Source organism: Globicephala melas, chromosome 15 (genome assembly GCF_963455315.2).
Source record: "Globicephala melas chromosome 15, mGloMel1.2, whole genome shotgun sequence".
NCBI lineage: Eukaryota > Metazoa > Chordata > Mammalia > Artiodactyla > Delphinidae > Globicephala > Globicephala melas.
Window position 1 is genome coordinate 61749341 of NC_083328.1, and position 18556 is coordinate 61767896.

At 44.0% G+C, this 18556-nt stretch overlaps 1 protein-coding gene across 7 annotated transcripts in view; it reads left to right on the forward strand.

The window, feature by feature from the left end:
* RALY (RALY heterogeneous nuclear ribonucleoprotein) overlaps positions 1–18556 on the forward strand; it is a 79731-nt gene that overhangs the window by 21769 nt on the left and 39406 nt on the right. For 3 of the 7 annotated variants that reach the window (XM_070043653.1, XM_030830889.3, XM_060284983.2), the window contains one exon: positions 14401–14483. The exons of 1 other annotated variant lie outside the window; for it this stretch is intronic. The gene's annotated coding sequence lies outside the window, so the exon portion shown is untranslated. Of the gene's footprint in view, positions 1–1635; positions 1655–14400; positions 14536–18556 lie in introns of those variants that run through there. 3 more of the 7 variants (XM_060284980.2, XM_060284985.2, XM_070043654.1) reach the window with 2 other exon arrangements.

The following is an 18556-nucleotide window of genomic DNA, read 5'->3' on the forward strand; positions in this document are numbered from 1 at the left end:
AGGCTGTCTGCTGATCTAGGGCTAAATCTGTATCTGGGATCAGTTTATAGCTAGTATTAAGGATACAGTTTGAGGTCAGGGACCAGAAGCTCTGAAAATAGGATCCCTCTTCTCTTCACATGTATCAGCATAGGCTAGAAGCCACCTAATGAAATGCCTGGTCTTGGTCCGTACCTTAACTAGTTACCTGGCCAGACAGGGAACATGATGGGGAGGGAGGGAGGCAGGCAGCCCCTGAAGCAGCCTGAAGGCTCTGTTGATGCTGTGAGTCATCTCATGGTTCTGTTAGAACCAAAGATTACCATGTTCGAATGACTTTCTCTTAGCCCAGAAGCCTGTTCAGTCAGTGGACACTGGGTGTTATGTTAGGTACTGCAAGGGATACAGAGTTGAATAAGACACACTCCATGCCCCTGAGAAGCTTAGAATTGTGGGGGGAGTAGGGAGACAGTAGTGGGTGAGGGATAGCCATATAGTGACTAATTATGTAAGGCAGAGCCAGAAAAGACTTCTCACAGGTGTTGGCATTTGAGCTTGTCCCTGAAATAGGTAATATTGGCAGAGGAATGGAGAAGGGCATTGCAGGTGTTAGGGAAGAGCATGGTGGAAGGTAAGAAGTTGCCAGGTGACAGCCTGCTGTGATGGAGTACAGTGTGCAGGGAAGGATATGATAGAGGATGACGTAGAGTTTAAACTATCCTGTAGGCAAAGGGGATCCATTGAGGGTGTAGGATTGTGATATGAGTGTGTGTGGTGGATTGAGGGACAGGGTGATTGGAGACAGGAGATTAGTTAGAACAGATGTCAGGCAAACTGGCCTGTGGGCTGAATCAGTCTGCTGCCTCTTTTTGTAAAGTTGTACTGGAATACAGCCACACTCATTTGTTCCTCTACGTCTGCTTTCATATTACCTTGGCAAAGTTGAATACTACAGAGACTGCTGGCCCTATACAGAAAAAGTTTGCTGACCTCTGAGTTAGAAGGTAATTATGAAAGTTCTGGAAGAGGAGATAAATGTCAGGACTAAGCTGGAAATGAATTGGAGGTGTCAAATGAGACTTTTCAGAAGAAGGGACAGCATGATTTAGCAGAGAACACCTGCCCTACCTACCTCTCAAAACTTTGTAAAGGTCAAATTTGCTGAAAGTCACCATATCACAAAGGACACAGGATGCAGGCAAGTCCTGATTTGCCCTTATTAGCTGTGTGACCTTGGGCAAATCACTTACTTTCCCAGAAGTTCAGGTGAATATTGTGAATAGAACAAAGAAAAGAATCAGATTTTTCCTCATGGCACAGAACTCTTATTCTGCTACTTCTCTATACTTCACCCCCCCATTTTATAAATCTGAGGGCCCGCTATTGGAAAGGACAGGTATCCTAGAAAACCTGGAACTTAATTTACAGTTTGAGTTGTGAAGTTGGGGATGGGTGGGCAGAGGGTTTTGATCTCCCGGAGCCGCTGGTGTTGTGGGAGAAGGGCTCATGATAGTTTGAGGACATCCTGTGCCCTTCCCCTTCCCTAACTGCTGGCACTTGTTCTGGCCAGATTGAGTTTATTACTGCCCTTTAACTTCCAGAGCATATTCGCCCCCTGCAAAACTAAAGGCTGGATTGATTTCTTTCTCAGTCACCTTTCAAAGCAGGAAACTATGTAAGTACCACTTGATATCCCTTATGCGTCTCTCCCTGCCACTACACTGAATCCCTTATGACTCACTCCCTTTTTCCTAGAATGTTGTGCATCTACCCTGGTGGATAGGAAAAATCACTAGATGGGAGACCGCAGTGGTGGGTTCCAAACTCATTTCTTCCTTTAGTTTACTGTGTGACCTCAGCCAATTTGTTTCATGTTCCTGGCCCTTCATATGACTTCAGCTACCCCTTAGGATCTGGGCTTTCTTCTTTAAGACCTCAACTTCAGAACACAACCTCTTCCCTTTTTTTTCTTTTATCCTGTGCTCTCCCCTCCTTTCAATCTAGAGTATTTGTGTATATACGTACGTCATTTGCTTCCAATTCACTGCCTTTGACTGTGAGGAGAATAGTCATATCTCTAGCTGTTTTTACTGGCAAGGTTCTAGGAACTGGCACTCAGTCTAATTACTGAAGTGGAACAGACACTGGAGGTCAGGTCCAGCTGACCCTAGGGTTCAGCAGGCATGGTGTCTCTAGGATGGACAGTCTAGTTCAGTACAGGTAAACATTTGGCCCTGATATCCTTGATAGAGTATAAGAATAAAGGCCAGGCACTGATCCAGGCAATTTACATTTTTTGTGTTCCTTTATCTCATAACTCTGAGACAGGTGATATCATCACAGATATCATTTTACAGATGTGGGAACTTAGTTTTAGAGGATCGTTCAGTAGACAGAGACTGACTCATTGAGGATACAGGGAAATACCTAAATATTCCCTCTTCCCATAGGGGAGAGTGGTGGAAAAAACAGACAGTAATCAAAGCTCTTAAGAGGATATAGGGGAGCAGGTAAATCATAATGCTTAAGGATACCCGGTTTAGGTGGCCAGATCCAGGGCCCAAACCCAGATCTGTATGCGTGGTATTTCTACTATACCATGCTGCCTTCCCTGCAGAAGGATGGGGAGAGTGGCAAACTCAAGAATAAGTCTAGGCTGGCAGGAAGTCTTTGAGGAATGGACACTGGTGGGAAGGCTTAGTCTTGGATTCAGAGCTGGGCTTTAGTCTTAGGAGGGCTTGAGGTGTTAGGCAGGTGACCTGAGGCAGGCGTTCTCACGTGGACCTGGGGCCATTTGTAGAATACAGTACATGATTTTGTGCCCTCTAGAAGTTGAAGCCTGGTGGTCAGCAGTGGCAATATCCTGGAATACCACAAGGAACGCCACACTCAACTCTGTAGTACAGGAGCACAGAGAGGAAGGGTTGACATCCAGGCCGTATGGGTAGGAGATGGGAGTTAGGGTGAAGACTATTTTAAATATTTCCTGCCTGAAGTCAGAATTGTTTGAGGACTGGATTTGAGTTGCTGACTCCAACCTGAAGTGATAGAGCTACGATAGAAGTGAGAGGGAAGGGAAGAGATTTTAGAGGCTGACATTCTGTCTTCAGGTTAAAAAAATAAAAAAGATTTAAAAATTGTGTTAGATTCTACAAATTAGTCCAGTTTAATAACTTGAACCATTTTCTTCTCAGCACAGCCTTTGCATATGCTGGCTCCTTTTCCCAGAGGCTCTGTCTTCCTTTTTCTCTGACCATGGCTAGGCAGGCAGGTCATGGCTAGCTCTGAGCCATAGCATCCTTCAGTCTGCTGCTTCACCCTGGGTCTTTTTCCCTGTGATGCACCCAATAGTGCTAGATTCGAGGCCTTTCTCACCTTCTGAGATGGCCCACACTCTTGTCTGTGGAGTCTGTTTCTCCCTGAGTAAACCATCTTTCATTTTAGTTTGGCTCGCTCTTGAATGCTTTCCTGTTCAAGAACCCACACTCGGCGGCCATCCCAGGGACTTGCCTAAGACCTGGGACGTGAGCATCCTCTCGTGCCCCACTGTCTTTCCTGCAACAAGGGGAGATGTCACTTGGGGATATCACAGCACAAGTTATGGCAGATCCCAGTTTGTATGTTTTGAAGGATAACCATTGTATAAAGTACTGAACTGAGATTTTGCAAATATCTGTCGGTTGTTAAATTCTTTTTAAAGACATGTCTCCCTTTTGGTGTTGTTATTTAAACTACGAAATTGTCTTAATCCAGTTTCCAGATTCGGTTTTTGGCATGAGTGATCGTCTGCTAGAGATCTGTGACATAGTTGGAAGACTAGGAGAAATACTCCCAATAGATAAAACAATGAGGAATTCCTGAAAGATGAGATAAAAACAGATAAATGGGGTAACCCCAATAAAAATGAGGACAAATACTCCCCACCAAGCGAAAGAGAGAAGTTCCCCCCAAAATTAGTTTTCTGGACAAAACTCTGTGATTACCCTGAGATAAGAAGCAATGACATGGACAGTTGGCCAGAAAATTAAGTAAGATAATCACTGGTCAGTCTCCTTAGCAGACAGTCCTCTGACATTTAGGATAAAGCCATGTGTCTTAGTCCGTTTGGGCTGCTAGAACAAAAACACCTGAGACTGGGTGCCTTCTAAACAACACATGTATGAAAAAAAAAAAATAGTGCTAGATTCGATTTCTTCATCTGTGAAATATGAGGTCCTAGTGTTCTATACTAAAGTGGTCTTTTATCTGCCAGACCTGAAATTCATTCTTAAGGCTAGTTCTGACCCCACCCTTGGTATCTACAGTCTTCATGTAACCGAGCTGAATCCCAACTAAAATTAACAGATTGTTTTTTTGCCTGACCATCTACTTGTGATTTAAATTTTGGGGTAAAATTGGCATTGTCTCTCAGATCCCGGCTTTCTGCCCCAGAACCCCAGTTCTGGGACTGAGTCCACTTCTGCAGAGCATTGTCATTGCTTTTTAAATACCTATTCAAAAACTGGTATGTAAACTTGAAATTTGTAGTTCCAGTTTCCAGGTACACTGAGGACACCTCCAAATTTATTCTGTACTAGAGGAAGTCTAGTACAGAATGTGGGATGGGATGATGTGGGAAGTGCCCTGATTGGGAGTAAGGAGACTGATTCTGGCCCTGCCACTGCCTTCCTTCTGTGACTTTGGACAGATCCTCTCACTCTGGTCTTACCACTCCTTCTGTAAAATGGTGGGGCCTCTTCCAGCTCTGGTCTTATCAGGGACAAAAAGCCATCTTCTGTACAGTTCAGTTGCAGAGCACTGTCTGGCCCCAGCTTTGGTGTGTTGGTTACAGATTATAAAGCCTGAGATTCTCGCTTCCAGCTCAAGAGGGGGAAGGGGAACCTTCCAACTGTTTCATTAGCATGGAGAAAAGAAAACAGTAATTACTTGTGCCTCCCTTGAGGATTCCTTTGGGGTTGGTCTTTCAGGGAAGGAGAAAGGGGAAACTGGAGGCAGCTTCAGCTGAGGAAGGAGAAATGCTGTTAGCTGCCCAGAAAAAGCAGAGGCAAGAATGGTTGTCTTGCAGGTCTGTTGTATTCTCTGGACATTCTTCCAGGCAGCCTAGAGACTGCCTGGATTGAGTTTCATCTATTTATGGCATGTATAGTGTTCTCATACATGGACATGGATTGGGCTCATGGAGCGCTAATGTCACCTGTCATTAAGAAGGCAGCTGCACTCCAGGGCCTCTTTTTGTGATATGCTGGGCATCCTGACACCTGTCTTTGTTGGGGAGTAGAAGTGGGTTTTACTGAGTCATTTTGTGACTTGGCTGCATTTTTATTATGTTGTGAGGTAATTTTTTTAACCCCCATGGCAACACAGCCAGTTGGTTTATTATGCCAGGGCATAGGCAACACACAATAGAGCCACTCATAAGAGTCAAGGTCAGGTATTCTTGTGACTGGAAGGAGTCTAGAACTGCAGGACCATGGTGTTTGATCCAGGCTGGGAAAAGCAGGCCTCACGAAGATTGAAGCAGTTAGAGTTTCGAGGCCAAGAGGTTAGGGGGCAAGCTGGACAGAACTAAAACAGATTGGCAAGCGTGGCTCCTGGGACAAGGACTATTTGCTCTATGGCCAGTCTTATACTCCCTACTGTCTATGAGCAGTTGTGCATCTTCAAGTGCTGACTGTAGCAGAAATGGGTTTGAGACTGCCTGCAGGTGAGCCCTGCCTGATTGAACCTGGAGCTGTTATGCTAAGATTATGTCCTGTGGCTGCTCACTCCTGCCTCGGTTGTCACCCCGGAGGCCTAGAGAACCTAGCTTCTATTTTCCTTCCCTCTTCTGAGGAAGATATCACTTTAGAAACACCTCTTTCAGGGACTTCCCTGGTGGTCCAGTGGTAAAGAATCTGCCTTACAATGCAGGGGACACGGGTTCAGTCCCTGGACAGGGAACTGAGATCCCACATGCCGTGGGGCAACTAAGCCTGCGTGCCGCAACTACTGAGCTCATGCACCTCAACTAGAGAGCCTGTGTGCTCTGGAGCCCGCGCACTGCAGTGAAAGATCCTGCGTGCCACAAGTAAGATGCGACACAGCCAAAAAAACAATAAAAAGAAAAAGAAACACCTCTTTCAGTCAGTCTTCCTGTATGCCCTGGAGATTGCTCTACTCTAAACACCAGAGGTTTTATAGGGACGTACTATTTTTTTTTTAATTAATTTATTTTTATTTATTTTTGGCTGCATTGGGTCTTCGTTGCTGTGCGTGGGCTTTCTCTAGTTGCAACAAGTGGGGGCTACACTTTGTAGTGGTGCGCAGGCTTCTCATGCAGTGTTTTCTCTTGTTGCGGAGCACGGGCTCTAGGTGTGCGGGCTTCAGTAGTTGTGGCACATGGGCTCAGTAGTTGTGGCTCGCGGGCTCCAGAGCACAGGCTCAGTAGTTGTGGTGCACGGGCTTAGTTGCTCCATGGCATGTGGGATCTTCCTGAGCTAGGTCTCGAACCCTTGTCACCTGCATTGGCAGGTGGATTCTTAACTGCTGCGCCACGAGGGAAGTCCCTGGGACGTACTATTTTTTTTAAAAATTTGTTTTACAAATGTAGGAAATAATTTCTCCTATCAAAATATCTTCTTAGCCCCCTGAAGCACTCCCTTTCTCTTGTCTTAGGTCTTTTGCTTGGCTCCCCACCCTACCCAAAGCTTTTGATATCCAGGCCCCAGTTCTTCTCTCAGATTTTTCTTAATTTACTTCCTGGCTTCTTTCCCCTACTTACCAGCCCTAGATTCCTGGTTTCCATATACTCCTGTAAGAACCTGTTCCCTTTTTTTTTTTTTTTAAATTATTATTATTTTTTAATGGAATGCGCCAAAATAATAGTCTGGCCCAAGGGAAGGAGTGCTTGTCTTAAGAGTAAACTTCCAGTCATCTGGGCCATAGTAAAGTGCTTCCCAGAAATAGGGACAATGTGCACACTCAGGACACAGTACATGCTGACTCTTGCAAAAGTGTTCATACGTAGCATTGTATTCCCTCCCGGTATAAGGTGTTTTGATCAGGTATTTGAGTTCTGCCCTGGCACCTCTCATGACTTTTTGCCTGTTTGTTACAACACTAGAACATCTTGTCATTTAGGGTGTGGTATTCAGTTTGGCAAAAGGCCCTGTCTCCTCTTTTACTGTGACAAATGTGAGAGCCCCTTGGGAAGGCCTGGTAAGTCCAGTCTGCAACTCTGGAACTTGATGGTGCACTTGCATTTCACCCCTGCCCATCTTTTCCCCAGGCATACAAAACCAATAGTTGCTTCATCGAGTACAAAATGGGAGAAGTTGGTCCATTCCCTAACACTTCATTATTGGAGCCTATTTTGGTATGTGGGGGACGCCTTATTTTTGACCATGAGAAAGTGCAAGGTATATATGTAGTAGAAAGAACACAGTTTTGCAGTCAGACCTATTGAAATAAGTTCTTTTTCCCGGCTGTGTGGTTTTAGACAAATTACTTCTCTGAGGCTCAGTTTCCTCCTGTAAGATGGGGATAATTCTATGGATTTCAAGAGGTTATTAGGAATAAATAAGAATAATTAAGGCTTTGGATCTTAATGGTACATAATAAGGTAATAGCAAATGTACATTTCTTTCTTTTCTCCTAGGCCTTTTTTATTGCTTGATTCATCCTTTGTGGTATTTAAATGGAAAAATAATATCTATCATTAAGTCACTTATGCCAGGCCCTGAGGTAAGGGCTTTCCCATGCTATTTAATTTATTTCTCCCAATAACACATTTATGAAGCAGGAACCTTTTAAAACAAATGTAGGAAACTGAGGCACAGAAGGTAAATACGTTGCCTAAGGTCACAAAGCTAGTAAGAGACAGAGCTGGGATTCAAACCCAGGTGTGTGATTCTAGAGCCTGAGCTCTTCACCACTAAACTGGTCATTACTACTTTTTGTTACTTTCCCTGAGTAATATGTGACTTCTACTGGTTCTTACCTTCTTTGTACTTGGAACTGTTGGTATTTGCATACATGTAGCTCTTGAACTTTTTCAGTCTCAGTTGGTGCTTTACTGTCTTTTGATGGAGGTGCAGACAGTGACAGTCTCTGCCACAGCTCTTCCTAAGTCTTTTCACTCAGAGCAGATCTCTTCAAGTGAAAGGTGGTACAGCCCTCTTTTTATTTTATTTCATTTTTTTAAAGAGACCATCCCCTCATTCCTTCTTTACCTTTATATCAAACTAAATAGATTTAAACAGTTAAACTGTTTCTTGACAATCTTGTTTGATCCATCAAAAAATCCTCCAGAATAGTAGATACTATCACCCTCATTTTACAGATATGGAAAAAAGGCCCAGGAAGGTGAAATGACTTGACAAGGTCACACAGTGCATTATAGGTAGAACTGGAACTAGCCTTTAGGTTTTCTCTTAGCCCAGGGCTCTCTCTGTTGATTTAGTAAGAAAGAGAGATACCTGTATATAATATGTATATCAGGGCTTATTAGCCTGGAGCAACCTTTGTAGAAGGAGCAGAGGAATAGAGGAAGAACCTTCATGTCTTCTGATCTCTGCAGGCCTCAGCCTAAACCAGGCGAGCAAGGGTTAGGCTGGGGCAGGAAGGTGGTGAGAGCTGAGGATGGGAGCCCTGAGGAATTTCACTTTACCTCCTGCTGACAGATTTGGTCTGGGATTTGGACAAGCAATTTCCTTCCATTTAAAATATATAAAGAGGAATTCCTACTACTGCTCTTAAAAAAAAAACAAAAACAATTTTGTTTCTGGAATCAGAAGGAAAAAGAAACTTTTCTCAAAGTCTAGGTGTCAGACATTTTAATCCTGCCCTGGCACCCCCTTCCTTTTTGTTTCCTTCCTTACCTTCTCTCCTTTCACCCCTTTCTTCTACCTCTCTTTTATCTGTTAACCACCTAACTTCCTTTCTTATCCGTTTCTCTTCTCATCTCTTCCCTAACTCCTGAAAACAAGAGTGGGAAAAGGGTACCTTCAGCTGAGAGACTAGTAGGTAGTTGATATAGATATTGGGGCTGAGAGTCAGAACGTGGAGCTTGAGATTTTGGACCTTACTTCTAGACCTTAGAACAAAGGTTGATAGGGCTGGTGTTTTATTCACTCACAGGTTCCCTAAATACTTAATGTCTCCTACGTGCCAGGCTGTGTCAGATACTTGGGCATTTTAGTTAAAAAGACCCTAAACCTGCCGTAAGGTCACAGTCTTATGGGAAAGACATAGCAGCAGTAAACCTCCTCTTCGCTCCTCTCTTCTCTCCCCAACCCCCATTCAAGTCATTGGATTTTTGAGGTAGAAAGAACTTCAGAGTTTATCTGGTCCCTTTTCATGTTGCTACATAATGAGTAAGGCAGACCATGAAGTAAGTAAGCAAGCACATTAGGCTTTGGAGTAAAGCAGACCTAGGTTCAAATCTTAGCTCTGCTACTTACCAGCTGTTTGACCTTGAATGACACACTTAGCCTCCTCCCTATCTTCAGTTACCTTGGCTATAAAATGGGCATGCCATCACTTGCTTCACAGGGTATTACAAGGGTTACCAGCATACCACCTAGCCCAGTGCCTGGTGCATAGTAGCCCACGTCTTCCTGTCACCCTGCATCAAGGCCTGACCTAAGCCTTTGCTCTAATGAAGCTTCTGAGGCCACTTCTAGTCAGACTGATTTCTTTCTTTCTTTTTTTTTTTTTAAATTAATTTCTTATTTATTTATTTTTGGCTGCATTGGGTCTTTGTTGCTGCGCACGGGCTTTCTCTAGTTGCTGCGAGTGGGGGCTACTCTTTGTTGCGGTGCGTAGACTTTTCATTGTGGTGGCTTCTCTTGTTGTGGAGCACGGGCTCTAGGCACACGGGCTTCAGTAGTTGTGGCACATGGGCTCAGTAGTTGTGGCTCATGAGCTGTAGAGCGCAGGCTCAGTAGTTGTGGCACACGGGCTTAATTGCTCCACGGCATGTGGTATCTTCCTGGACCAGGGCTCAAACCCGTGTCTCCTGCATTGGCAGGTGGATTCTTAACCACTGTGCCACCAGGGAAGCCCCAGACTGGTTTCTTTTTCCACTTTTATAATACATAGCACTTTTGAAACTGTTAGGTCCTGCCTAATGTTCTTTTTTTTCAAATTTTTTAAAAAATTGAAGAATAGTTGATTTACAATGTTGTGTTAGTTTCCAGTGTACAACAAAGTGATTCAGTTGTGTGTGTGTGTGCGCGCGCGCGCGTTTGTGTGTGTGTGTGTGTGCGCGCACGCGCATTCTTTTTCCTATTCTTTTCCAGTATGGTTTATTACAGGATATTGAATATAGGTCCCTGTGCTATATAGTAGGTCCTTGTTGTTTATTTGATATGTAGTTTGTATCTGCTAATCCCAAACTCCTAATTTATCCCTCTCCCACCCCCTCCCTCTTTGGTAACCATAAGTTGTTTTCTGTGTCTCTGAGTCTGTTTCTATTTTGTAAATATTCATTTGTATCATATTTTAGATTCCACATATAAGTGATATCATATGGTATTTGTCTTTCTCTTTCTGACTTATTTCATTTAGTATGATAGTTTCCAGGTCCATCCATGTTGGTGCAAATGGCATTGTTTCATTCTTTTATTTATTTATTTATTTATTGGCTACGTTGGGTTTCCTTTGCTGGGCGTAGGCTTTCTCTAGTTGCGGTGAGTGGGGGCCACTCTTCGTTGCGGTGCACAGGCTTCTCATTGCGGGGCTTCAGCAGTTGTGGTATGCTGGCTCAGTAGTTGTGGCTCGTGGGCTCTAGAGCGCAGGCTAAGTAGTTGTGGCACACGGGCTTAGTTGCTCCGTGGCATGTGGGATCTTCCTGGACCAGGGCTTGAACCTGTGTCCCCTGCATTGGCAGGTGGACTCCCAACCACTGCACCACCAGGGAAGCCCTGTTTCATTCTTTTTTATGGCTGAGTAATGTTTTGTGTGTGTGTGTGTGTGTGTGTGTGAGTGTGTGTGCATGTATGTATGTGTGTACACACCACATCTTTATCCATTCATCTGTTGGTGGACATTTAGGTTACTACCATGTCTTGGGTATTGCAAATAGTGCTGTTGTGAACATTGGGGTGCATGTATGTTTTCGAATAGAGTTTTCTCCAGATAATATGCCCAGGAGTGGGATTGCTGGATCATATGGTAACTCTGTTTTTAGTTTTTAAAGGAACCTCCTCCATACTGTTTTCCATAGTCATCCTTTGTAGGAAGCTGACACAGTCCTACTAGGACTTTACTCCGCAGTTCTTGCCAGGAGCCTAAGGATAAGATTTGTTCTCATTCATCCCTGCATCATCTATAACCCCTAACCCAGAGTTGTGACCATGGCTAAGAAGGCCCAGGAATTGTTTTCGATTAATTGGGTAGAAGACTTGGGGTTTTGCAGCAGACAAAAAGAGCTGTTAAAGATTTGGCTGGGTCTCCCATCTCAACCCTTCCCCTTTCCTCTCCTGTTGTCACATTGATTCTTACAAAATCCCTATATTGTAGGCTGGATTGGAATTGTATCCCCATTTTGTAGTTAAGGAATCTGAGGCTCAGATTAAAACTCAGGTCTCTTGCTAGGAGATAGATTTAGAGTAAGATAAGAGTAGTAGGGGACTACCCTGGTGGCACAGTGGTTAAGAATCCTCCTGCCAGTGCATGGGACACGGGTTTGAGCCCTAGTCCAGGAAGATCCCACATGTTGCGGAGCAACTAAGCCGGTGCGCCACAACTAGTGAACCTACGCTCTAGAGCCTGTGAGCCACAACTACTGAGCCCTCACGCCACAACTACTGAAGCCCATGCGCCTAGAGAATCTGCTCCACAACGAAGAGCAGCCCCCGCTCGCTGCAAATAGAGAAAGCCCCCTTGTAGCAGCAAAGACCCAACGCAACCATAAATAAATACATGAATGAACGAATGAACCCCACGCAGCAGCAAAGACCCAATGCAGCCATAAATAAATGAATGAATAAATAAATAAATAAATGTTTGTATGTAGTAGGAATTCGAACAGAAATCTTAACTGACTAGGTTTTCCCTGTCTGGAAGCAGTAGGAATCTTTACAAGGAAGAACAACAGGGGAAGTGTTCTGAAGCCTTAGTGGATGGTGAGGCCAGAGCCAGGTAGGAGTCACAGCCAGAGATGTTTCAAGAACATGACAGAGAGGTAAGAAAGGCTTCAGGATAACTTCACTGAATTGCTAGGCCTTGAAGATTAAGAAGGATTTGAATATGTACAAATGAAGACAGGCGTTCCAGGTGAGGCAACAACATGGATAAAAGTATGGGAGCTGGAAAGCCCACAGTAGAGGTAAGGTAGATGGTGACCAGACCCATGGTATGAGAGTCTAGAGAGCAAGGCTGAGGTGATTGGGAGCCATGACATTTTTTTGAGCAGGGGAGTGGCATTAGGAACATTAGTCTGGCAGTGTGGGCTCAATAGATTGGAACAGGAAGGATCGGGGGAGACTAGTGAAAGAGAGACCAGGGAAGAGGCTGCTGTAACAGCCTGTCCTTGTAATGTCAATAAATTCTAAGAATTATTCCAGCAGTGCAGGCAGGAGATAATGAGATCCTGAACCAAGAGGAAGTTGACACAGTAGGGAATAAAGAAGATGATTTGGATGTAGAGCTGTTAGAGACTGAAAACAAAAACAAAAAAAAACCCCTACAAGGACTTGGCAATTGTGGGAATGAGGGAAGAAGGGGTTGGAGAGCATGAGTGAACATTTTGAAGTCTAAATATGTACTTGGTGAGAGAGTAGCATTGACATATATACACTACCAAATGTAAATAGCTAGTGGGAAGCAGCCGCATAGCACAGGGAGATCAGCTCAGTGCTTTGTGACGACCTAGAGGGGTGAGATGGGGAGGGTGAGAGGGAGACGCAAGAGGGAGGGGGTATGGGGATATATGTATACATATAGCTGATTCACTTTGTTATGCAGCAGAAACTAACACACCATTGTAAAGCAATTATACTCCAATAAAGATGTTAAAAAAATGTACTTCTGGAGAATTGTTGGTGAAACATGGGGGCTAGGAAATAGAAGATGAGTTCAGTTTGTTGACATGTTAATTGGAGGTGCTGATAGTCCTTTCCTTTACCACCCACCCATTAGTACGTCTGCCTTTGTGCCTTGACCCTGCCCTACAGGGATCCTTTAGTTCCCTGTGTTTGCTGCTTTGTTCAGGAGTGGAGCCCCTCACAGATCCCTCTACCCAGGTCTTAGAGCAACTGTCATTCCTTCTCTGAAATAAAATAGTACATGTAAGGTGCTTAGCCCAGTACCTAGTCTATTTCAAAGTGTGCATTAAATGTTAGTGGCTATTAAATGGCTATTGTTGTCGTGGTTATCATCATAGCTTTGTGATCACAGTATCCTCTGGAACCACCTGGCTGAAGGACTCGGGAGTCATTCAACTGGTATTCAGTAAAAAACTTGGACTGCAAGTAAATGGAGAGGATCTCAGACTTGGGTATAAATGGGGGCTGTGAGCCATGTCAGCTAGGACTAGAGAATGCGTTTCCTGTGTTTTTTCTTCTGTTTTTGAGAAGTGGTATAGTGTGTGGTTAAGAAGGCAAGCCCCGGAGGTTGGACTTCCAGGGTTAAAGTCCCAGGTCTACCATCTATTAGCTGTGTGACTTGGGGCAAATTTACTTAACTTCTCTGTCTGTTTCCCCATTAGTAAAATGGGGAAATGTAATAACACACCAACCTGACAAGAGTTTGTAAAGATTAAATGAGTTAATACAAATAAAGGGTTTACAACAGTGCCTGGCGTGTGCTACTATTCTCCTTACCCCAGTCATTTCTACCCCACATTCCAAGTAATACATAGGAGTTTCTCTGTTTTCTCTTTACCCCACATTCCAAGAAATATATAGGAGTTTCTCTGTCCCTTACCCAGCAGAGGAGGAGGTGAGCAGAGAAACCTGAAATCAATCTCAGAGTGCTTGAAAGTTTGTCCCAGCTGGGTTCCAGGTTACTGAAGCCTGGAGGAACCTCATTCTTCCCATCACTGTATTCTATGTTGACTTTCTTTAGCATAACAAGCTTACTCTTGCCTATTGTTGCCTCAGGGCTTTTGCACTTATTTCCCCTCTCTGAAACACTCTTCCCTCTGATCTTTGCAGGTCTTAACCCCCTCACTTTATTCAGGTCTCTGTCTAGCAATTGCTTCTTGGAGAAGTCTTCCTTGACGGATTTATCTAAAATAGACCTCATTCTCACTCCTTGTCATTCTTTCCTGACTCTGCTTATTTTTCTTTATAGCACAGCCTGAAACTATGTATTTACTTATTACCCTATCTTTTGCTAGGATGCAAGACATGTAAGGGCAGGAACTTTGCATGCCATCATTGACCTAAGTTCATGCCTGTTCTGAGCAAGACCCTGACTGATTTCTCTCTGTTATAGGTGAGCCCTCTTCCCTGAGACAGTTGGTGCTGACCCTGTAACGCAAAAGAGGAAATTGCTGGCTGAGCTCAGCCTTGGTACTGGTGAGTGAGAGTGCCTAGGCAAACTCTGGGCAAACTTGGGCCAAGATACAAGGTAACTAGTTTGGAGCTTATTTTTACCCTTAGTACAGGTAACTTACAGATAATTACTCTTCTACTCCATGCCTAAGAGACTGTCATAGGCAGCCTTTTCTACTGGGAGGAGAATTGAACTTGCTTTCCTGGAGCTGCCATGAGACAGGGTGGGATCATTTGCCATGAATAAAGCAAAGCATGCTCAATTCCTTCTGGCTTCTGCCAGCTGCTTTCTGCTGGGGGGTATTCTGGACCTGGCAACTAAACCCCTTCTCCCATAAGCTCTCTTAACGTGAATTCATAGCCCTTAGAGACTTTTCCTGATTTCAGTCTTGATTGTGACCTACCAAGCCCAGAGTCAGCTTCAGAAAATCCTGTGGTTTTATCAGTCCTGCAGAATGTAATCATCAATGGAGGTGAGGACGGAGTGATTAGAGTGGGGATGTGTGAAGAGGGAAGTCCAGGGAATCTTAGAAGGAAGACTGCAGATGGTGAAACAGGAAGGGAAATCAACATATTAAGAACCAATAGTGTTATGGATCCCATTTAAACTAGACAAAACCCCATCTTATAGATGAGGGAATTGAGACTCAGGAAACTGAAGTAACTTGCCCAGGTTTACACCTGGGAATCCGTAAAGCTGATATTAGAACCCAGGTCAGTCTAACTGTGAATACCATTGTTCTCTCTGCCTTGGCAGGCTTTCCTTGGAATGTTAATCTGCCTGGAATCATGATTTTTCTTATAAAGTTCAAGAAAACAGACCTCCTTAGGGATTCAGGAAGGAGGTCTAGTTATTTGAAGGGCCCAGCAGGGCAGGCAAGAGTTGGGGGGGGGTCCTTTCTGAGCAATGGCATTTTTAGTAAGGGGGAAAGGAAGAGCCTTCAAGCAGGCGGAGGCCAAGGCTAAATATGACTGGAAGGAGAGGAAAACACCTATAACACGTGGGATTCCATAAGCACTTGGGCCAGCACAAATCGGGACCTGGAGAGCTGAGTTGTAGTTGGAAAACCTGGGTTTTTGTCTTCTCGTTCAGTATTTGCGCTTGGATAATCTCCATTTCCCGATTTGTAAATTGGAGTGCCTCACTGCACCCATATGTCTATTTTGTGTGCACCAACCATACAGGATATTGTAGACAATCAAATGGGAGATGCAAGTTGGAAAGCTTTGTGAACTGTAAAACAGCATGACTGAAATGAGAGGTGAGAAGAAAGTGTTATAAGTATCCTTGGCATCTCAGTCCCTGACCTGATTGCCACCCAACTCCCCAAAGGTAAAAGGGAAGGTTTTGCCTTGGAAATTTACACTGTAAATTTTCTCCCAGGCCCTTCTCCTCCTCTCCTTCTGCAGGCCCTACCGGAAGTTCAGTCTTTCCACAAGTTCAGTCTTTCCAGGGTACAGAGACAAAGCCAGGCAGCATTGGCAGCCATGATTTGCAACATGTGGGCTGCAGAGTGCAGGTTTAAATGCACTCACACAGCCTGGCTCCAAGGCCACTGCCGGTACAGATATTATAGTTGGTTTCAAGAGTCCATCCCCAGCATGTTAGAACAGGAGGGCTATTCCTCTTCTGGCCCTAGGTTCCCTGCCTTCCCCCAACCCCCACCCTCCAACTGCTAGTGAAAAAGGCACTTGTACTGCAGTCTCATATCTTATCAGAGGCCGTGGGCATTCCAGTTTTCCCACCATTTCTCTCGCTCTTGGCCAGTGACATAGGTCACTCTCTTCATACTCTGTAACAAGGGGCATTCTGTTCTTCCTTCTGCCTGCCTGAGGGTGCACAGAGGGATCTGTCCTCTAACCTGATGCTCTTGGAATCCACACTGGCCAACATACCCTCCTATTCTGAATCTCCAGACTCTTGCTGTCCTCTCTTTCTGTCTTGGTTAATCTAATGTTCTATATCTTCTGGCCTTTACATGGCCTGGGCATCAAGCTTGGCTTTTATTGTTTTCGTGACAACTGCCCTGTGGAAAAGTTCCACTATTGACTATTTTAAAATATGAATGATTCTATGTAAAAGATTGTATAATATACTGATACCCATATAGTATCTTATTTATCTAACATCCTCAATTTTCCAGAGTCCAACTGAAAAACAAGAAGGTAGCAAAGCATTGTCATCCTTAAGACCTTGCACAGCACTAATTTTTTCCTATTTTTACGTTTTGTTGTAACAAGCTTAGCAATCTGGTTTCTAAACCTCCATAAGATTAAGAGCGGTGTATAAAAACGGGAGGAGGAGCTGTATTAGCAGCAGCTAGAGGTGAGAGCTGAAAGCTAACAGTAAGGGAGAGGTAAAAGAAGAATGGTAAGAAAGAGAAGTTAAAATGGGTATGAAGGTCAAACTTTAGGGGCAACAGCCCTATAGACATCTATGCATTTCAATAAGGTGGAGCTAGGTAATTTTTAAGGTAGTTCTAGGTTCTTCTTGAGGGACAGAGGTATCAGAATGTTTAATTATTTGTAGTATCTACTATATTATCAGGTGCTATATTGAATACATAAATTGATTTTGTTTTCATAACAGCTTGGGAGGTAGGTGGTGATATTCTCATTTTATAAGTTCCAGAGACTTAGAGAGGGATACACAGGCAGTGACTGGAAGACCTAAGCTTAGAACTTAGAAGAATCTGGCTTTAGAGAACCAAGTTTTTTCTATTCTACACTGGTTCTTCCTCCATGACCTAAAACCTTGGTCCTTCTCAGACTCTTGGGACAGTGGTTCCCACCCTCCCAACCCCGCCTTTATTCATTCTCCTATACATGAATATCTTTTTAAAGACGTCCATTCATTCAGTGTGTATTTATTGAGTGTCCACCGTGTGCCAGGCACAGTTTTAAGTGTTTGAAATGTAGCAGTGAAGAAAATAGTTTTCTCTCTTGTATCCTAAATTCTAGTGGAGGATAAACAAATGAATACATAGGAATAAAAATAAAGCAAGGTAAGGGAATAGGGAGGGACTGTGTGATGAAAGAAGGCCTCTGTGAGAAAATAAAATCTGTTCAGAAATATGCACGAGCTGAAGTAGTATGAGCTATGTGTATATCTTGGGGAATAACATTCCATGCATAGAGTTCAGCAAGTTCAGAAGCCCTAAAACAGGAGCACGCTTAGTGTCTTGAGGAACAAAAGGAGGTCAGTGTAGCTAGAGATGAAGCGAGCAATAGGGAGAGTGGATTATGGAGAAGAAGTCACAAGGGTAGACAGGGACTCAGATCATGTAGGGCTTTATTCTGAGTGAAATAGGAAGCCACTGGAGAGTTTTGAGTAGAGGAATGACATAATCTTAACGTCCACAAAATCGCTCTGCGTGACTGTACCGGCTAGGACCTCTGGTACAGTGTTGAACAGAATTGGTGAAAGCAGACACGCTTACCTTGTTCCCAATTTTTTTTTTTTTTTTTTTTTTGGCGGTACGCGGGCCTCTCACTGTTGTGGCCTCTCCTGTTGCAGAGCACAGGCTCCGGACGCGCAGGCATGCTCTGCGGCATGTGGGATCTTCCCGGACCGGGGCGTGAACCCGTGTCCCCTGCATCGGCAGGCGGACTCTCAACCACTGTGCCACCGGGGAAGCCCTCTTGTTCCCAATTTTAAGGAGAAAATATTCAGTCTTTCACCATTAAGTGATGTTAGCTGTAGGGTTTTTTGGTAGACTTCTTTTATCAGACCAAGTTAAGTTCTTTTCTATTTCTAGTTTACTCAGAGGTTTTATTATGGATGGATGTTGGATTTTGTTTGTGTGGTTTTTATCCTTTATTCTACTAACATGGCACTATGTTATTGATTTTTGGATTTTAAACCAACCTCATTCCTAGAATAAATCCCACTTGGTTATAGTGTATAATCCTTTTTGTATGGTGTTGGTTTTGGTTTACTAATATTTTGTTGAAGATTTTTGCCTGTATTCATGAGGCATGTTTGTGTCCCACTGGAGCGGCAAGCCTGACAGAAGAGTGACTGACAGCTCCTAGAGGGCAGTTTTAAGGCCGTTGACTGTGGCAGAGAGGTAGGGATCTGAGCCTAAGAATAAGGC